Source organism: Furipterus horrens, unplaced genomic scaffold, assembly GCF_987537825.1.
Source record: "Furipterus horrens unplaced genomic scaffold, mFurHor1.1.pri manual_scaffold_7, whole genome shotgun sequence".
Taxonomy (NCBI): domain Eukaryota; kingdom Metazoa; phylum Chordata; class Mammalia; order Chiroptera; family Furipteridae; genus Furipterus; species Furipterus horrens.
The window spans coordinates 44,106,057-44,128,248 of NW_028327177.1; the positions used below are offsets into that span (position 1 = coordinate 44,106,057).

The following is a 22,192-nucleotide window of genomic DNA, read 5'->3' on the forward strand; positions in this document are numbered from 1 at the left end:
TATAAATTATTTTATAATCTGTTGTTTTCCTAGTAATAGTACATGGTCACTATTCCATGTTATTAAATATTTTTCTACAATTTCATTTTTTCAGGTCAGATTTATTGAAATATAATTTACATGGAGTAAAACTTACTCTTTTTTAAGTGCTCAATTCGATGCTTTTGAAAAATATATACAGTCATATACAAAAACCAAGATACAGAACATTTCTATCATTCTCAAATTTCCTTCCCCACTCTCAGTCCTTGGCAACTAATGATCTGATTTCTATTCCTATAGTGTAATATTTTCCAAAATATCATGTAAATGCAATCATTCAATTTGTAGCCTTTTGTGTGTGTATATCTGGATTCTTTCTCTTAAAATTGGTTTTTAGACTTCCCTCTTGCATTTCGGCCATCAACATGCCATCCAGACTGAGGAAGACTGGGAAACTTAGGGGCCACGTGAGCCAAGGCCATGGCCCTATAGGCAAGCACAGGAAGCACCCGGGAGGCCAAGGTAATGCTGGTGGCTTGCATCATCACAGGATCAACTTCAACAAATGTCACCCAGGCTACTTTGGGAAAGTTGGTATGAGGCATTTCCACTTAAAGAGGAACCAGACTGTCAACTTTGACAAAATGTAGACCTTGGTCAGTGAGCAGACACAGGTAAATGCTGCGAAAAACAAGACTGGAGTCGCTCCCATCATTGATGTGGTGCGATCGGGCTACTACAAAGTTCTGGGGAAGGGAAAGCTCCCACAGCCACCTGTCATTGTGAAGGCCAAATTCTTCAGCAGAAGAGCCGAGGAGAAGATTGAAAGTGTTGGTGGGGTTGGGGGCGAGTGTTGGGGCCTGTGTGCTGGTAGCTTGAAGCTACATGGAGGGGAGTTCATTAAATTCTCACAAGTGAAAAAAAAAATAGGTTTTTAAGTTTCATTCACATTGTTGAACTGTATCAGTAGTTTGTTTCTATTTATTACTGAATTTATTCTATTTATTTGTTCTTTTATGTTAGCCATTCCAGGTGTTCAATGATTTCTCAATGATTTCAGTGGTTTTAATTTGCATTTTCCCAATGGTTAGTGATGTCAAGCACCTTTTCAAGTACTTGTTTGCCATTAGCATCTCTTCTTTGGCTAAGCATCTGTTTAAGTATCTTGTTCATTTCTAATTGGGTTTATTGATTTGTGAAAAGTTTTTTATTCTGGATACAAGTAATCTTTTAAATATATGTATGGTGAATATTTTCTCCCAGTCTGTAACTTGTCTTTTCATTTTCTTAACAATGTCCTTCAAATAGCTGCAGATTTTAATTTTAATAAAGTCCAAATTATCTTTAAAAATCTAGATGTACCACAGATTATTTATCCATATACCAACTGATGGATTTTTTTTTATTTATTTTTAGAAAGAGGCAAAGTGAGGGAGAAAGAAAGAAAGAGAAACTGATGGATATTTTTAAAATTAATCCTCACCTGAGGATATGTTGATTAATTTTTAGAGAGAGAGAGACAGAGAGAGAGAGAAACATCAATGTAAGAGAGAAGCATTGCATTGATGGGTTGCCTGATGAACACGTCCCAGCTGGGGATCCTGGATCCACAATTTTACTTCTCTTGGGTAAATTCCTAGGAGTAAGGCTGCTGAGTCATGTGGCAAGTCTATGTTTAACTTTATAAGAAACTGCCAAACTATCCCAAAGTGATATGCTATAAGTTTGCATTCCCAGCAGTAAAGTAGGACAGCTCTATGTGCTTTGCATGCTCAACAGTGTCAAAAAAGAAAAGAAAAGAAAAGCCATTGTAGTAGGTAAGAAGTGGTATTTTGCATTTCCTTATGCCATCAATATCTCTTCTGTGAAGAAATCACTGTTCAAATCATGTCCATTTGGGGGGAGTTGTTTGTTTTATTAAACACAGTTTTATTTTTATAACTATATGAATATACCCTGAAGAGATCCAATTTTGGAGGGGACTAAAGATTATACAATTTGGAGAGCCCTATTTGAGGAAAATAATATAAATCATTTATACAAAATTACAAAATTATGAGAACTACCCCACTGTATTGAAGGAGTCTATGCAAGTGAAGATTCCAAAGCTTAACTTTCATTATCTTTATCGTGAATCTACTCTGGATAAAATCTAATTGGTTTACTCAATACCCTATTATTGTACATTTCTTTCTTTTTTTTGGAATACCATTAGACACTATATTCAGATAAATAGCTTAAAGCTAAATCTTGGCATAGATATAAGTAGTCCCTCTCTATATTGCGGTTCACTTATCGCGGCCTCACTGTATCGCGGGATTTAAAAAATATTATATTTAATTATTTATCGCGAATTTTTTGCTATATCGTGGGATTTTGTGGTACTGTTAAAGTTACGTAGGTTTAAGAGTGTAGAATATGTTTAAGAACATAAATAGTGTTTATAAAAGTGTGGAAAAGGTTGATAAGGGAGTGGGAAAGGTTAATAAGGGACTGGGAATGGTTTATAAATGTGTGGGAAGGGTTTGTAGAGCCTTAAAATATATATAAATACTAAAATAAATGTAAGATTCTTCGCGGATTTTCACCTATTGCGGGAGTGGGGGGGTGTCTAGAATGTAATACACGCAATAAGCGAGGGAATACTGTATATTAATTTACTTGGGATAATTTTTCTAGATGTAGAATAGTTCTGTCAAATGGTATGGTCATATTAAAGACTTCCGATATAAAAAATCATAGTATTTACAAAGCTAAATCTTGGCATAGATATATTTTCATTTACTTGGGATAATTTTTCTAGATGTAGAATAGTTCTGCCAAATAGTATGATCATATTAAAGACTTCTGATATAAAAATTCATGCTATTTACACTTCTCCTGACAGTACATGAGCATCCCCTCCAGTCTCACCAATTCTGGTTGTAATTTTTGCTTTTTTAACAAAATTTTATTTATTGATTTTTGAAAGAGGAAAGGAGAGAGAGAGAAGAGAGAAACATTGATTTTTTTCTTCAACTTATTTATGCATTCATTGGTTGATTCTTGTATGTGCCCTGACGGGGGATGGAACCTACAAACTTTCTCTATCGGACAACGCTCTAACCAACTGAGCCATCCAGCCAGGGCTTACTTTTGTTTTTAAAATTTCTTCTCTGTTTTACTTCAATCAAGTTTCTATCTCCACTGTGCCTCTGAAACTGCTTGGCGTAACATCAAATTCCTGCTTCCCAAATCCAGTGAATTCTTTTACTTTTCAATCATGTGTCATTGAACACTATTGACCATTTTAGTCTTTTTGGTTTTTTGCCTTTCATGGCAGCATTGCTGAAATTCTCCTGACATCTCTGTGGTCACTCTCCTTGCTCTTCTCTGCCTTGGCCCTCTCTTGCCTTGCATGGCTCTGAAACCGAAAAAGCCGGTGATCATGCTGCCTGTCATCTACCAGACCCAATAAGCAGAGACAGGGATTGAATCTTTATGGGCACTTTATTCAGATGGTTGGCAATCTGAGAAGACAGCGGGTTTGTACCCTAACAGACTTTCTTAAATTCTATAAATGGGCCCTTTTTATAAGGAGAAGAAAACTGTAGGCAAGAGGTTTGGGTTTCAGGGAAAAGTTTAATGGGATAAAAGCTTCAATATTTTTTCATCTGTGCCCTGAGCGGTGGTCTTCATGTCCTGGGTGGTGGTTGCCTCACCCTGGAGTACAGTGGCTCAGATACCATCTTGAATGCTTTCAGTGGTCCTGAGGCACAAATGTGGAACTGCTTATGGTTTCCAGGAATCAAGGTGGGTCATACCTCCAATTCCTGAAACAATAGTTTTTTGCATACATTGATTACTAAGCTTATTAGCTGTTACCTGAAACTAAAATTTTCCAACATTTGAGTCCCTAATCAGCTCTTCAGTATTGTGTCCATTAGGGTTCTTTCTTCGACTCTCTTCCTTTTCCATCATTCCCTTCCCACCTGTGGTGGTTAATTTTCTATGTCAGCTCGGCTTGGCCACAGGACCCAGATGTTTTGTCAAACATACAATAAATCTAGATGTTTCTGAGAAGTTATTTTTTAGATGAGATTAATGTTCAAATCAATGGATTTAAATCCGTTGATTTAAACATTAATGTTTATAATATAGATGGAACTCATCAGTTGAAGGTCTTAATAAAAAAAGGTTGATCTCGAATGAAGAGGAAATTCTGCCAGCACACTTCCTTTGAACTCAAGCTGTGTCACCAACTCTTCCCAGGATCTCTAGCCTGCCCTCTTACCCTGTAGAATTTGGAATCACCAGCCTTTATAATCATATGTTCCAATTCCTTAAAATTTCAATCTCTATAGAACGATAGATAGATAGATAGATAGATAGATAGATAGATAGATAGATAGATAGATGATCTGTACACACAAGCACACACACATTCTACTGGTTCTATTTTCTCTCAACAACCTTAACTAATACACTATCATATATTAGTGGATCGCAAACTCCAGTTGTATTAGAATCACTGAAGGTGTTTTGTTCATAACACAGAAGACCCAATAAGTCCCTTTCTTACAATATAGCTTCAGTAAGTCTGGAATTGGGCTTGGGAATTTGCACTTTTCATTAGGTTCCTCAGATGATTCTCATGCCTGATGTGAGAGAATCACACTTTGAGAAACACTGGTCTGCTTATTTTCTGGATTATTTCATCAATTCGCCTATCTTTAACTATTATCTACAACTCTATAATTCTAGGCCAAAACTCTCCTGAATTCCAGATCTTTCTAACTGTTTGCTAATTTCATCTACTTGTTCAGTAAACAACTGATCTTACCATTTCCCTGATCACATCACTTTTAAATCCCCATTTCAATGAATGATGCAATGACCATTCACTCAAAGGAGAAAGCTGGGAGCCCTACTGAACCCCTTCCTCCCACTTCTCCACTTCTTTAATATCTCATATCTTCTCTACCTTTTCACTCCACTGCCATTGCCACAGTCTGAACCATAGTACCATCTGGAGCTGGGCAGTTGTAATTAACTCCACTTCCTGTCACTTGTTCCCCTATCCTCCCAATCCAACCTCCACTTCTTTGACAGATCCATTTTCTAAAATGCAAATCTGGTCATGCTTAAACTCTTTAATTACACTTCCTGCTTAAAGGATAAATCTAAATTCCCAGGATGAAATAAAACCCTCCATGTCTAGTCCTGCTCTACTTGAATGTGATGCCTCCTTTCCCATATAGGCTTTAGCTGTACCCAGCTGTTTGTAGGTATTTAGACACATGAGGCAATTTTTGGCATATTCATGATACTGTTACTCTGATCTGTCTTCCTAGAATGTGTTCTCTGCCATCCTTACGTAAAATATCCATCCACTGGCCATTTATTTATCCTTCAAGACTCAAGAATCATCTCTGTTGCCAAGCCTTATCTGATGTTCCCAGTCTTTCTTTGATCATGCTGAAATACTTCATTGTACTTACTTATTTACATGTGTGACAGTAGATAAAAGGTAAATAATTTCCTACTAGATTGAGGATTAATTTTTTACTTCTACATCATGAGTATTGAACAGAGTCTGGCATATAGTATAGATGTGTGCTTGTGCCTGTTGATTAAGTAAATGAATTAATTATGGTGGAAAGAACATTGCTCTATGTAAGGTCTGAGGGTTTAATGTAAAACATGGTGACTGTGGTTGATAACACTGTCTTGTGTAACTGAAGTTTGCTGAAAGTAGAACTTAAATGTTTCCTCTCCCACACACACAAACATATATAAATATGTGAGGTGATGGGTGCGTTAATTAGATGAAAAGAATTCTTTCACAATGTATACGTATATCAAGTTATCATGATATACACTTTAAATACTTACAGTTTTCTTTGTCAATTATACTTCAGTAAATCTACAGAAAAAACGTTCTAGAACTTCAGTTATATGAGGCTACTCCTAGTTCAACGTGGAGTTAATTTTCTTTGGACAAGTCATTAACCCTCTTGGAATTTAGGTAGCTTTGGAATTTGCTGGAAAGGAAGTACTAAAAACAGCAAATGGTGACAGAATTGACAAGCCGATTATACTGTGACTATCAATGAGCCCCCTCTCCGAAAAGTATTTATTATCAATATTTATTTTATAGTACTAATAATTAATTGTGTGCTGATGTCAAAAGGTTTGGAGTCCTAAAATAATTGAGATGAAGAGTAATTCATACTGCAAAAGTAATATAGATCCCCTTCCTGCCAATCTGAAGTGTACAAAAGGAAAAACCCTGGGTAAACAGAAGTCAGCTATTGGTGGAGCTGATGTGAGCCTCTATACCACACAATTTGGCAACATGGATCCCCCACTCCCAAACAATACATGAAAATGGAGCTGCCCCATTGTTGATGTTTAATCAGAAACTCTGGGTGGCAATTGGATTTTCTGAATTTATCCTAGGCTTTGGTGGGGTAGATCTGTTGTTTGAGAAGAATCCGATGCTTGAGCTTCCTTTCACTCAACCACTGGAGAAGAAAGCAAATGGCAAGAAAAAGTGGGATTCTCAACTAACCTTTGTTAAATCCCCTTTCCTTGAAGGCACTATATTTCACTTTCCTTTTGAAACATGGCTCGGAATGTCCTCCCTTCTTCTAAGGTCTTACATTTAGGCTTAGACATTACCAAAACAACGGCATGACAGCAACAATGACAACAAAATAACAGTAGCAGCAGGAATGTGTAGCAGCAGCTACCATTCAGTGGACAGATACTTTTTTCTGGACTCTGTGCTAACTATTTGGCCTGTGTTGTCTCATTTAATACCTGTGACAACCCTACAAGATAGATACTCTGTTGGCTCCATTAACAGATCAGTCGGTAGGTTCTGACAGATTAAGAAACTTGCCTAAAGCCACACAGTAAGTGGCAGAGCTGAGAAATGAACCCAGATCTGCCAGACTGCAAATAACTTACCTACGGTCTTATATACTTTTCCTGAATTACCCCCGTTCTACAGCATACACTCAAAAAATTGGTAGAGGTGAGTTTATATTTCTGGAATTGAAATCTTTGACTTGATTGGGCAAAGTTATATGCACAGTCATGTACAATTATAAGAAAACTTATGACAATTTGAAAATATAGGTCCTTGAGTTTTTCTGAAAAAAAACAAACACACAATAAAACCAATACACCAAAAAACCCTCTTACATTAGAAACTTGTCCTAAACAAAATGCATTCTAAATATTGAAGCCACAGGTTCATGGTTTTATCAGTCATCTGGTGAATCATTTTTTACTTCTAATGTGCAATCCATTTTCAAACATCTTTTCAGTTAGAGGTTAATGCATGAACCCTGAAAGTCTTAAGAATTATTCGCTATGTCTTGTTCATCAGCTGAATATTTTCCCCACCCTGGTTCTGACCAATCACTGCTTCACATGTTATTATTTCCAGTGATAATGCTGTTCATTCTCTACTCATACAGATTTATTTCTTCTGAACCCTGTCTCCTACCAAGTGCTTCTTTCAAAAATTGTTCTTGTGATTAATAATCTTTCATTGCCAGCTGCGATGATTCATGGGTAATAACAAGCCTAGAAGGTGAAGGAAAGACATTCTTATTTTACCTTGGTGTGGTTGTTCTAACACTAACTTAAGGTATTATCCCTTCCACCTACAGACCCATTCTGTGAGGATACCTGATTATTTCCTGTTGAAATATCAAGGTCTGTAAATTACCAAGGAAGATTAAGCTCATTATTTGTCTAAACACTGCATCAATCCAGATAAAGACAATTCAGTTAGAAGAACCCATATGCCCATAGTAACTAAAGGACACCTATGGACACAGTCATGCTGTCTACAGATAAAGACAGTTTTATTTATTCTTTCATTTATTCTTTCCAGCTGTATGTTCCTTCTTTTCTTTCTCCATTTCTTTTTCCCTTAGATCTATAGAAGTGCAAGATACTGCTACTACTACTACAAATATTTATTGAAAATTTACTATAAAACAAATGCTCCTGCACCTTTGTAAAAATCAGTTATTCATCTCTGTGTGGGTCTTTCTTGAGTCTCTATTCTATTTCATGGATCTGTTTGCCTTTGTGTAAATAGCCCACTGTCTTGACTAACACAGTTTTATAATAAATCTTGAAATCACATTGGATTAGCCCTCAAAATTTGTTTTTCTTTTTTAAAGTTGCTTTTGCTATTCTAGGTTGTTTGCATTTCCATATGAATTTTAGAATCAGCTTGTCAGTTTGTACCAAAAAAAGCCTGCTAGGTTTGATTGGGATTGTTTGAATCTATAGATAAATTTGGGGGAGAATTACCATCTTAACATTACTTTTTCCATTCACGAACAAGATATCTCTCTCCATTTATTTGTTTTTCTGTAATTTGACACTGTAATGATTTGTGGTTTCCACTATGTAGGTCTTCCATAACTTTTGTAAGCATTTAATATTTTTTATCCCAGAGTATTTCATATTTTTTGATGCTTTATAAGTGGTATTTTAAAATTTCGGTTTTGGATTATTGCTAAAATTAAAATACCATTATATTATATATTAATCTTATATCTTTCAACCTTGTTCCATTCACTTTTTAGTTCTAGTAGCTTTTTCTAGTAGATTTTATTGAATTTTCTACCTAAATGATGTCATTTGTGAAAAAAAAAAAGTTGAATGTTTTTTAGGTTGTTAGATTCAATTTACTAAAACTTTGCTAAGAATTTTTGCACACATAGTCATGTAGACTACTCGTCTATAGTTTTCTTTTTTCATAATGTCTGTGTCTGATTTTGTTATCAAGGTAATATGGGTCTCACAGAGGAAGGATTTCCTTCACTTAAAAAATACTGCCCTGGCTGGTGTGGCTCAGTGGATCAAGTGACAGCCTGCAAACCAAAGGGTCACTGATCAGTTCCCAGTCAGGGCACATGCCTCGGTTGTGGGTCAGGTCCCCGATTGGGAGCCTGTGAGAGGCAAACACATACTGACTTTTCTCTCCCACTCTTTCTCCCTCCCTTACCCTCGCTCTAAAAATAAATAAATAAATAAACAAGCAAACAAATAAATAAATAAATTTAAAGAGCATTAAAAAATAAAAATTCTGTAAGAGCCCTGACCAGTGTGGTTCAGTTGATTGGGCATCCTCCTGCAAAATGAAAGGTTGTCGACTTGATTCCCAGTCAGAGCACATGCCTGGGTTGTGGGTTCTCTCTGGTTGGGGTGCTTATAGGAGGCAACTAACCGATCGATGTTTCTCTCTCACATCAATGTTTCTCTTCTTCTCGCTCTCCTTCCCTTCCCCCTCTCTAAAAATGAATAAATAAAATCTTTTAAAAAATTCTGATTTTCTACAGAATTGGTATTATTGTATTGTTCCCTTAAGTGTTTAGTAGAGACCCCACAGAGTTCCCTAGTCCCTTTTGCCACATGAGACACAGTGAGAAGGCTGCAACCAGGAAAGCGCCCTCACCTGGCCATGCTGTCACTCTGATCTGAGACTTTCAACTTCCACAACTGTGAGAAATACATTTCTGTTGTTTGTAAGCTACTCAGTCTGTGGTATTGTGTCATGGCAGCCTGAATGGACTAAAACATCTGAATAGCAAAATTATGCAACACATTTCTAAATGTCCCTTTTGGATAGAAGGTTCAGTGTAGTCCCTGACTGCATAACAGTGATAGAGGAAGTAAACTGCAAATGGCGGATGTTGTGATTAGGGAATGGGATGCTTTCATTTTTTTATTACTCATATTTGTATCATGGTCTGCAGGATGTTTTCTATCATTTTCACCCATCTCCCCCTGTAAGTTCTCTGATGGTAGGACTCATGATTCCTCTGAGTGTATTATCTCATTTGAATATACGAATATATATATATATATATATATATATAGTTGTATGTGTTTATATTTATATATTTCCCCTATTGTGCCAACCAGCTGTTATTTTCCCCACCCTCTGCCCCACCAGGTGTCACTCAGCTGGTGTAGTAAAACAAAGCAGGTTCTTGACATGACACACACTGGCCTAGCTGTGAGCCAGAATCTGCTCTTCTTCCTACAGGTCTGATTACCTCCATTTTACAAATGAGGAAATTGAGGCTCATATTCTTTATCTGCAGCTCATTGATGGATAACCAATTGCTCCTTGTAACATGACCTTAGCGCTTGCCTCCATTCCTAAAGGCTCTACACTCAGCCTTAACTCAAAATTTTAGAGGGAAGGCACCCCAGGTAGTAGGAGACAATGCTGACTTACAGTGTCATTATTTCAGGTTGGTGTGACTAATAGACCTTAGTCATCCCCTCACTCTGTGCTGAGGGAGAATGACCTTTGAGTTGTAGCTACTGTGGGGGCTGGCAGCACCTTCTGTCCTTTGCAGCCAATTCTGCTGCTTTGTCTCATGAGACATTAAGTGACCTGCTTGGATACACTGAACTAATTTTTAGTGACTTAGCTGGGACTGGAATTCAACTTTCCCTTCTCCATATCACTGGGCTCCTTCTAGGCTTGGTGTCTTCTTGACTTCAAATATGCCTTATCTGTTAGGACCCTAAACCTCCTTAACCTTCCTTCATCAACTCCCTTTGCCCCAAGCACCCGAATGTATTTGGAGAATAAGGGATAACCCCAGAAAACGTTAATCCAGTGTACTTTATTACCTCCTGGGACTTTTGTCCCCCATACTCTTTCACCTTGACAACTTGGATTGAAACATATATACCCTTTTAGTTTAAGGTCTAGAGAGGCTTGGGAGATCCTTGGTTTATTTCTCTTAGTCTAGACCCACACCCTACATTTTGCCCCATGACTGAGGTATAAAAATATAAAATCTTGTCCCTCAGGCCTCAGCAAAACTTCCCCACATTCATGTTTTCCAAACTCTGGGTCATAACCAATTAGAAAGTTGCAAAATCACTGTATTGGAGTTGATCAGCATTTAAAAAAATGAATAAATAGAATAGAATAGATAAAAGTTGTAATAAACTACCAGTCTGTAAAATATTTTTTCAGCCATGTGTGTATGAATATATATACATGTATATGTGTATGTGAGAGTACACTCTACCACAGTTTAAAATGTATTTTTTATTACATTTCATAGTTTTAAAAAAGGGGTTCTCAAGTTGTAGGTGATGACAATGATTTGGTTGAACATATAAGAATAATGTGCCACTAAAAGCATCAGTCTCTGGAGGGAAGGGATAGGTTTGAGTGTTTTTTAAATTCCTGATTATAACATGCCTCCCTTGCTACTAACACACACACACACACACACACAGAGTTTCATGTGCTATTGAGAAAAACTGTGTTTTATTGATCTGGATAGCTCTCTATTCCTGAAACAGTGCCTGACACACAGGGTACTCAGTCAATGCATATCATTTTCAAGTGGCGAATGTTTGAGAAACCCTATGTAGTCTTCTTTTACCATGGCTGGCATACACTGGGCACTTGATAAATGCCACTGGGAGTGATCATAATGACTTATGCAAAACTAAAATATACAACCATGAGAGGGTAGATGAATAAAATGCACAAGTGTGATGAACAAGCACAGAATGGGTCTGGCCTTCACCAAACAGAATAAAGCTATCTTTCCCCCTCAGTGCATTTCAACAAACCAATCCAAACCAGGAATGTTAAAGGAGTGGCTGTCATCCCCCTAAGTAATAGAGCCTATCTCCTCTTAACCTTTGTGACCTTCAAAAACCAGTAAATTCCTTCTTTTATCTATCCCAAATCCTTTATATTACCCTCTAAGCCAATTTTCTGTTGTACTGTATTCAATGAGAATTGAAAACAGCTGGTCACCATCTGCTGTAGATTAATTCTTCGTGTACTTGAAGTCTATAATTAGGTCATTCCTCAGCCTTCTCTTCTCCAGGCTAAATATCTTATTTCCTTTAGTTCTTCCCTGAAGGTTTTATTTTCCAATTATGTAATTGTCTTCCTAGTGTTACTCTCAACATCAGGCTCTCTGTTCTCCATCCACCTCAAATTGAGGAGGTTGATCAATGGGGAGGGTAATAGGTGTTTAAGGTCACCACTGCTACTTTTGAGGAGTCTTTTTTTCTGTGAGTTGTTTATTTTCATAGGACCATTTAGAAATGAACAGCAACCTTTAACTGAGCAAGCACTGCCACACTGAAATTGGAAACAGAGCAATCAGAATGTTATGCTTTGCTTCTCTCTTAACCCCAGATAGCCTTGACTTTGCATCTCCAAACCTGTGAGATGGCCACTGCAAACCTACAGGGAGTAATTGTCATTCCCGATTATGGGTGCATCGTTATGAAAGTGTCTTGGAAACCAGGAAGGTCAATCAATGACTGCTGGAGGAAGATCTTTAAGTTGAACCAGGAAATGAGAGTCAGGTAGAGAGAAGTGTTCTCCCTTTCAGGAAATATCCTGCTGGTAGAGTGCAGAGAGGAAGAAAGCATGTCCAAACACCTTCTGCAAGGCAGTTCTTTAACTTGCTCCCTTCTGGGATTATAAATGTATCCAAGTTTTTATAAAATACAAAAATATTTTGTGGATCAATAGAGTCTTGAAGTGATTGAAATGATATCCTCACTTCTGTGGCCCTCTGCTCTGTCTCTCGAATTGTGAAGGAGATTTATAACATGACTTTTGGTTGGAAGAAGGTACTCGCTTGGTTGTTCTTAAAAAAGACTCCATTATCATTCAGAAATAATGGCTAGACTAGATGGTGTTTTTGCCTAACTCTATTAAATATCTCCTGTAGCCTAAATCAGAAACAGTCCAAAATGCATGGCTTCTGTTTATTTCATACAAACGATCCCTTTATAAGGTAGATATTATCGCCCTCATTTTTACAGATAAAACAGATACAGAGTTTTTTTTTTAATGTGCTAATGCTACTTAGGTGGCAGATCCAAACCCAGGTCTGGTTGGTTTCTCCACAGTCATCACAGTGGCCTTGGCATGCTTGTTAAAATACAGTATTCCCTCACTTATCGCGGGTATTACATTCTAGAACCCCCTGTGATAGGTGAAAATCCATGAAGTAGAAACCTTACATTTATTTTAGTATTTATATATATTTTAAGGCTTTACAAACCCTTCCCACACACTTATAAACCATTCCCAGTCCCTTATTAACCTTTTCCACACTTTTATAAACACTACTTATGTTCTTAAACATATTCTACACTCTTAAGCTTACGTGACTTTAACAACATACATATACAGTACTGCAAAATCTCGCGATATAGCAAAAAATCCACGATAAATAATTAAATATATTTTTTAAAATTCTGTGATACAGTGCGGCCATGATAAGTGAACCACGATATAGAGAGGGACTACTGTACAACCATCTGGGCCCTATGCTCAGATTCTGATTTAGTAGGTGGGGCCCAGGAATATGCATTTTCAATCAAATATCCCAGCAATGCTGATGCAGGTAACTGAAGTCCTATGTACACAAAATTATTGTCTAACTATCTGATTCTGTGTTCCCTGAATTAGAAAATGTAGGTCATTTTCCCTAAGCCCTGTTGTATATCTACCCAGGAGCTTGTGGAAAAGAAGTCTAGATAACACTCTACAGTTACTGAATAAGAATCAGGGAAGGGCAGAATCTAGAGGTTGTTTTGTTAACATGCAGCCTGGGATATTCCTGGAATATTTTGTTGATGGTTTCCTTTGCTGTGCAAAGATCTTTTAGTTTGATGTAGTCCCATTTGTTTATTTTTTCTTTTCTTTCCCTTACCCAGGGAGATGTATCAGAAGAAATATTGCTATGAGAGGTGTCTGAGATTTTACTGCCTATGTTTTCTTCTAGGGTTTTTATGGCTTAAAATTTAACATTTAAGTCTTTAATCTCTTTTGAGTTTTTCTTGTGTATGGTGTAATTAGAGTGGTCTATTTCCATTTTTTTGCACATATCTGTCCAGTTTTCCTAACACCATTTATTGAATAGACTATATTTACCCTATTGTGGGTTATTGCCTCCCTCGTGAAATATTAATTGACCATAAAGGCATGGGTTTCTTTCTGGACTCTATTCTGTTCCATTGATCTATATATCTGTTTTGGTTACTATGGCCTTGTGGTATAGTTTGATATCAGTTAATATGATTCCTCCAATTTTGTTCTTCTTTCTCAAGATTGCTGTTGCTATTCAGGGTATTCTGTGGTTCCATATAAATTTTTGGAGTACTTGTTCAGTTCTGTGAAATATGCCATTCCTCCCAGTGGTTTTCTATCTGAGGCAATTTTAGATGTTTTTGTGGGCGATTGAGTCTGCTAGGGTTAAAGATGGGATGGTATTGACTTTCTAACTGCGGAAAGAAGCTCTTGGCTAAGGGAAAGTGGGGAGATGAGCCCTGAGAATGTTTCCAGCCCCACTGGGCACGTATCTCCTAGATAGCCCTAAAGATAAAACACTATAGTTTTGAAAACCAAGAATTGCATCTGATATCAAGAGTCTAGTGAAGGAATAACCATTTGTTATGATGTTGTAGCAGGTAGCGTTGCCTTGGTAACATAGCAGGGGACTATAGAGCAGAAAGACCAAAGAACAGATGGGCAGGGTGTCATTGTATTGAGCACTCAGGGGATCCAAAAAGGTTTACTAAAATGAGCAACATAAAAAATACTTGGCACACTGAGAAATCCAGTCATAGATGATGAAAAGTCAGAAGACCTGGTTCCATAAATATATTTTAAATCTGTAAAATATGTTTTAACAGCCGGAGCAGGAGAATCCTTACAGACATCTGAGAATTCTTCATTCTGCAGACTTCCTTTGCAAGCAGCTTTCTAGTAAATCATGCACTGTACCATATGCTAAAAGTGTACTATGTGTGGAAAAATGAGTATAGTGTTTGCACTCAAAAACCAAAGCTACACAAGGACAATTAAACTGTCACTAGATGATCTAGAAATAATCGATTGAATTTAACATAGCAATTGAGCATTTATCAGGTAAGTAGATGGAAATAATTTTGAATGTCCATGCACATTTGTATTTCAATTTCAGTATTGTGATATATATAAGCAATACTTAAAAACAAATCTAATTTTAATTGTGTACATTAATTTTGATTCATACTTCTTTGTTTTATTTTTACCTTGGACCCAGAATGGTTCTTACTTAACACTTCGACATTTATACTCCATCAATTCCTCAAATTCATGATAACCTAATAAAAATTATTTTTAAAATGCTCTGTACTTCAATAATTAAACTTCACTAGTTTCTCTGATACACAATTACTAAATTAAAATTAGTGAAAGAAGGAAACATACAGATTCTATACAAATGTTTATGCCATCACTTGATAAAGATCAAGAACATTTTCTGCAACTTTGAGTGGTAGACACATGCTGACCTCATCAGACTCGTCATGGGAATCACATTTTTCTTATTTGAATTGGTTTCATCACTCTAAGGATGGAAGAAAAAAAAAAAGACCCCTTACACACGTGATAGATTTCCTCTTCAAGTCCTTCTCAGGTTACACTCCTGAGAGACTGAATCCTTCCTGTAGGTACAAGTCTTCCCAGATTCCAGGCAGTTGTAGTAATTTTCCCTTTCAGTCATCTTATTTTGCTCTGGAGCCTGGTAAAATGGGACGTCTATCAAGTCAAGAAATAAGAGCATCTCTTTGCTTTTCATGTTTTTGAAGACATCTGATTTTTCCTTCTTCACCCATACTCTCAGAACTGCTCTGGGTTTCTGTGTTGCATGCTGCTTCACACATTACATCTTCAAGAGTCCCGGGAAGAATTTCCTGGACTGCTTTCTCTGGTGTACAAGTGTAGTTCCTAAAATTCTTTTTTATTTTTTTATTTTTTTTTATTGTTTTTCTGTTACAATTGTCCCACTTTTTCCCTCATTGCTCTCCCCCACCCAGCCCACCCCTTCTCCCACGGTCCATCCCAACCCCGTTGTCCATGTTCATGAGTTATTTATATTAGTTCCTTTGCTAAACCCTTCCCCTACTTACCCCCTTTCTTCCTTCCCCCCTCCCACCTGATAACTGTTACTCTGTTCCTTGTTCAATTTTGTTCATTTGTTTGTGTTGTTCATTAATCTCCTGTATTGGGTGATAACATGTAGTATTTTTCTTTCATTGCCTGGTTTATTTCGCTAAGCATAATTCTCTCTAGTTCCATCCACGTTGTCGCGAATGGAAGGAGTTCCTTCTTTCTCTCTCCTGCATAGTATTCCATTGTGTAAATGTACCACAGCTTTTTAATACACTCATCTACAGATGGGCACTTGGGTTGTTTCCAGCACTTGGCTATTATAAACAACATTGCTATGAACATAGGGGTGCATAAGTTCTTTTTAATTGGGGTTTCAGGATTCTTTGGGTATAATCCTAGTAGTGGAATCGCTGGTTCAAAAGGCAGTTCCATTTTTAGTTTTTTTGAGGAAATTTCATACTGTTTTCCATAGTGGCTGCACCAGTCTGCATTCCCACCAACAGTGCAATAGGGTTCCCGTTTCTCCACATCCTCACCAGCACAAGTTGTTTGTTGATTTGTTGATGATGGCCATTCTGATTGGTGTGAAGTGGTATCTCATTGTGGTTTTTATTTGCATCTCTCTGATGGCTAGTGATGTTGAGCATTTTTTCATATGCCTCTGGACCCTCTGTATATCCTCCTTGGAGAAGTGTTTGTTCATGTCCTGTGACCATTTTTTAATTGGGCTGTCGGTCTTCTTTGTGTTGAAATGTGTAAGTTCTTTATATATTTTGGAGATCAATCCCTTATCTGAGGTATCATTGGCAAATATGTTTTCCCATATGGTTGGTTTCCTTTTCATCTTGCTGATGTTTTCTTTTGTTGAGCAAAAACTCTTTAGTTTGATGTAGACCCATTTGTTTATTTTTTCCTTTATTTCCCTTGCCTTAGGAGATGTATCAGTGAAAATATTGTTACGTGGGATATCTGAAATTTTCCTGCCTATGTTTTCCTCTAGGATTTTTATGGTGTCACATCTTACATTTAAGTCTTTGATCCATCTTGAGTTTATTCTCATGTGTGGTGTAAGTTGGTGATCTAGTTTTATTTTTTTGCATATCCCTGTCCAGCTGTCCCAGCATCATTTGTTGAAGAGGCTCTTCTCATTCCATTTTATGTTGCTTCCCCCTTTATAAAATATTAGTTGACCATAGCGGCCTGGGTTTATTTATGGGATCTCTGTTCTGTTCCATTGATCTATATGTCTGTTCTTATGCCAGTACCAGGCTGTTCTGATTACAGTGACCTTGTAGTATAGTTTGATATCAGGTATTGTGGGTCCCTCTATTGCGTTCTTCTGTCTCAAGATTGCTGTGGTTATTCAGGCTCTTTTTTGGTTCCATATAAATTTTTGAAGTACTTGTTCTAGGTCTGTGAAATACATTGCTGGTGTTTTAATAAGGATTGCATTGAATCTATAAATTGCTTTGGGTAGTATGTACATTTTAATGATGTTGATTCTTCCCATCCATGACAATGGTATATGCTTCCATTTATTTGTATCTTCCTTAATTTCTTTCTTCAGGGTTATGTAGTTTTCAGAGTACAGGCCTTTTATCTCTTTGGTTAAATTTATTCCTAGGCACTTCATTTTTCTTGTTGCTATAGTAAATGGGATTTTTTTTCTAGCTTCTATCTCTGATATTTTATTGTTTGTGTATAGAAATGCCTTTGATTTCTTAATATTGACTTTGTACCTTGCTGTTTTGCCAAATTCACTTATTAGGTCAAGTAGTTTTTTGGTGGAGTCTATAGGGTTTTCTATGTATACTATCATGTCATCTGCAAAAAGTGACAGTTTTACTTCTTCTTTTCCAATTTGGATGCCTTTTATTTCTTTTTCTTGTCTGATTGCTGTGGCTAGAACTTCCAAGACTATGTTGAACAGGAGTGGAGAGAGTGGACATCCTTGTCTTGTTCCTGATCTCAGGGGGAATGCTTTCAGTTTTTGTCCATTGAGTATGATGTTAGCTTCAGGTTTCTCATATATGACCTTTATTATGTTGAGGTATCCTCCCTCTATTCCCAGTTTGCTGAGTGTTTTCATCATAAATGGTTGTTGTACTTTATCAAATGCCTTTTCAGCATCTATTGATATGATCATGTGGTTTTTGTCTTTCCTTTTGTTTACGTGGTGCATTACATTTATTGATTTGCAAATATTAAACCATCCTTGCATCTCTCAATGAATCTCACTTGATCGTGGTGTATGATCTTTTTAATGTGTTGCTGGATCCTGTTTGCCAATATTCTGTTGAGGATTTTAGCACCTATGTTCATCAGTGATATTGGCCTGTAGTTTTCTTTCTTTGTTGTGTCTTGACTTGGTTTTGGAATTAGGGTAATACTGGTTTCGTAGAAAGAGTTTGGGAGTTTTCCTTCTTATTGGATTTTTTGGAATAGTTTGAGAAAGGTAGGTGTTAGTTCTTCCCTAAATGTTTTGTAAAATTCGCCTGTGAAGCCATCCGGTCCAGGGCTTTTGTGGGCCGGGAGTTTTTTTATTACTGTTTCAATTTCGCTCTTTGTTATTGGTCTGTTCAGGCTTTCTGCTTCTTCTTCTTTTTTTTTTTTCCAACCAACTTTATTTATTTATTTATTTATTTAATTTTATTTTTTTGTTATTCAATTACAGTTGTCCCATTTTTCCCCCATTGCTCCCCCCTCCCAGCCCATCCCTTCTCCCACAATTATATCCCTCCCCGTTGTCCATGTCCATGAGTCATTCATATACGTTCCTTGACTAGACCCTTCCCTTACTTATCCCCCTTCTCTCCCTCCCGCCTCCCCCCTACTGACTACTATTCTAGTCTTTGCTTCTTCTTGATTTAGTTTTGAAAGATTATGTTTCTAGAAATTTGTCCATTTCATCTAGGTTGTCAAGTTTCTTCCCATACAGTTGTTTGTAGTAATTTCTTACAATCCTTTGTATTTCTGTGATATCGGTTCTGATACTTCCTTTTTCATTTCTGATTTTGTTTATGTGGGTTCTCTCTCTTTTTTTCTTGATGAGCCTAGCTAAAGGCTTGTCAATTTTGTTTATCTTTTCAAAGAACAAGCTCCTACTTTTGTTGATCTTTTGAATTATTTGTTTAGTCTCTACGTCATTTAATTCTGCTCTGATTTTGATGATTTCCTTCCTTCTACTCATTCTGGGCTTTGTTTGTTGTTGTTGTTCTAGTTCTTGTAGCTGTAGGATTAGACTTTTTATTTGGGATTGTTCTATCCTTTTTAGGTAGGCCTGTATTGCTATGAACTTTCTTCTCAGGACTGCCTTTGCTGTATCCCATATGTTTTGAGCTGTTGTGTGTTCATTATCATTTGTTTCCAGAAATTTTTTGATTTCTTCCTTGATGTCATTGTTAACCCATTCATTATTTAATAGCATTTTATTCATTCTCCATAAGTTTGAATGTTTTTGAGTTTTTTCCTTGAGGTTGATTTCTAGGTTCAGGGCACTGTAATCTGAGAGGAAACTTGATATAATTTCAATTTTCTTTAATTTATTGAGGCTTGTTTTGTGTCCTACCATGTGGTCTATCTTTGAAAATGTTCCATGTGCATTTGAAAAGAATGTATATTTTGTTTCTCTGGGGTGAAAAGTTCTAAATACATCAATTAAATCCATTTTGTCTAGAGTGTTATTCAATGCCTCAATATCCTTGGTGTTTCTTTGCTTCAAAGATCTGTCCATTGTTGACAATGGGGTATTAAAGTCCTGTACTATGAGTGTGCTGCTGTTGATATATTTTTTGTAGTCTGCCAATATTTTCCTTACATATTTTGGTGCACCTATGTTGGGTGCATATATGTTTATGAGGGTTATATCTTCTTGATGGATTGTTCCCTTAAGTATTATGAAATGTCCTTCTTTGTCTTTTTTTATGGCTTTTGCTGTGAAGTATCGTTACCCCAGCTTTTTTTTCACGTCCATTTGCTTGGAATACTTCCCTCCATTCCTTTACTTTCAGTCTGTGTAGATCTTTTGTTTTGAGGTGTGTCTCTTGTAGACAGCATATATGTGGGTCATGTTTTCGTATCCAACCTGATACCCTATGTCTTTTGATTGGAGCATTTAATCCATTTACATTTAAGGTTATTATTGACAGGCATTTATTTATTTCCCTTTGTTCCTGTGTTCCTCTCCTTCTCTCTTTTCTTGTTTTTCTTACGGCATTCCCTTTAGCATCTCTTGCAAAGCTGGTTTGGTGGAGATGTATTCTTTTAGTCTTCCTTTGTCTGGCAAACTCCTTATTTCACCTTCCATTTTGAAGGAGAGCCTTGCTGGGTAAAGTATTCTTGGTTGTAGGCCTTTGTTTTTCATTGCTTGGAATATTTTTTGCCATTCCCTTCTGGCTTGTAGTGTTTCCGTTGAGAAATCAGTTGATAGCCTTATCAGAGCCCCCTTGTATTTGCTGTTTCTCTCCTACTGCTTTTAGGATTCTCTCTTTATCTTTGAATGTTGCCATTTTAATTATGATGTGCCTTGGAGTAGGCCCTTTTGGATTCATTTTCATTGGGACCCTCTGTGCTTCCTGGACTTGCACGACTTTTTCTCTCATCAAGTTAGAAAATTTTTCTATCATGTCTTTTTCAATCAGGCTTTTTATCCCTTATATTTCTTCTTCTCCTTCTTTTATCCCTATTATTCAAATGTTGTTTCTAATCATGTTGTCCTGCAGTTCTCTTAAAGCCGCTTCACTCCTTTTCAGTCTTTTTTCATTTTGTTGTATTGTTTGGGAATTTTTTTCTACGTTGCCCTCTAACTCACTGATACAGTCCTCTGCTTCATTTAGCCTGCTTTTGATTGATTCTACTGAGTTCTTTAATTCAAAAATTGTATTCTTCATTTTTTTCCTGGTTCTTGTTGATAGTTTCTATGTCTTTTTTTATGCTGGTGTAGTTTTCAGTAAGCTCCTTATAGCTTCCCTAGAGCTCTTTATAGCTCCCCTGGAGATCGTTATAATTTTCTTTGAGTTTGTCGAGTTCATTGACTTTCCTCATTACTATTGTTTTGAATTCCATGTCTGATAGCTTGCTCACCTCTATGTCATCTATCCTTCCTTCTGGGAATTCCTCCTTTCTTTTTGGTGTGGTGTTGCTTCTGTTTGGTGGGGTTGTTATTCCGCCTCCCCATTTTGAACACTGATCTTGTTTCTGCTTCTTAGATTGATCTGGTTTTATTTTATGCCTTTATAGTGTGAACTTCTTATATACAGTTGTTGAGCTGCTGTCTCCAGTTGACGTCACTTAGAGGGGACCAGTCTGCTTAAGTGATTTCTCCCATAGCACTTGGGATGCTTCTGTACTGGGACCTAGTCCGCTGCTCTCCCAGCTCTTTCTCAAGGGCCAGCACCCAAAACTTATTACAGGGTGCCTCTAGTTCATTTCACTGTCCTTTGTCCTCAACCATAGGCGAGTGCCTTCCCTCATCAAGGCCAGGGCAGGTTGAACCGTTGCGCACTGAGGTGGGTGAGTCCAAGGCAGACTGGTTGTTCTCCTGTTCTGGTGGAAGGGGAGGCTTCTACTCGCCTGTGGGTGGGATTGTTGTGGGCCTACTGGAGTGGGTGGTACATTGGTTTCACACCCACTGGGGCATGTCCGGGTGGCACCTGGGCGCGGTGTCTGGCGAAATTGGTTTGGCGCCTACTGAGGCGGGCCAGAAGTTCCTGAGCGTGGTGGCAGCAGTGTGCGCTTGCATGCGGCGTTAGGTGTGCTAGCCTCGCACCTTCTGGGTCGCGCGCCCGGGTGACACCCAAGCTCAGTGGCTGGCGTGTTCATTTGGCATCTGTTGGAGCTGGCCGGGGTGCTTGTGCGCATGCACACACACGTGCGTGCACGGTAGCCTGCGCCCTGGTCTCATGCCTGCTGAGCGGTGCCTGGGTAGTTGGTTTTTCGCCCCTTGGGGCGGGGCCCCAGCCACTTGTGCACAGTGGAGGTGGGTGTCTGTGTCTGTCCACTGGCGCTTTGATTTTATGCCTGTTGGGGCGGTCCCAAGGGGCACCTGGACATGGCGGACAGCGACTTGGTTGCGCACCTGGGCCAGCGGACGGGGACACCTCCCTGTGCGTGCTCGAGCGACTCAGGGGGAGGGTTGGGGAGTGGGCGAGTACACTTCTGCACCTGCACTCCTCAAGAATCTCATCCCACCCCTAACCTCTCCTCCCCTCTCCGCAGAATACAAGAGAAAAATAAAAAGGAAAAACT

The 22,192-nt window shown here is 37.8% G+C and overlaps 1 pseudogene; it reads left to right on the plus strand.

Moving 5' to 3' along the window:
• The first annotated feature begins 407 nt into the window (after positions 1-407).
• Positions 408-21,696, plus strand: LOC150004368 (large ribosomal subunit protein uL15 pseudogene; annotated as a pseudogene).
• Positions 21,697-22,192: the final 496 nt, after the last annotated feature.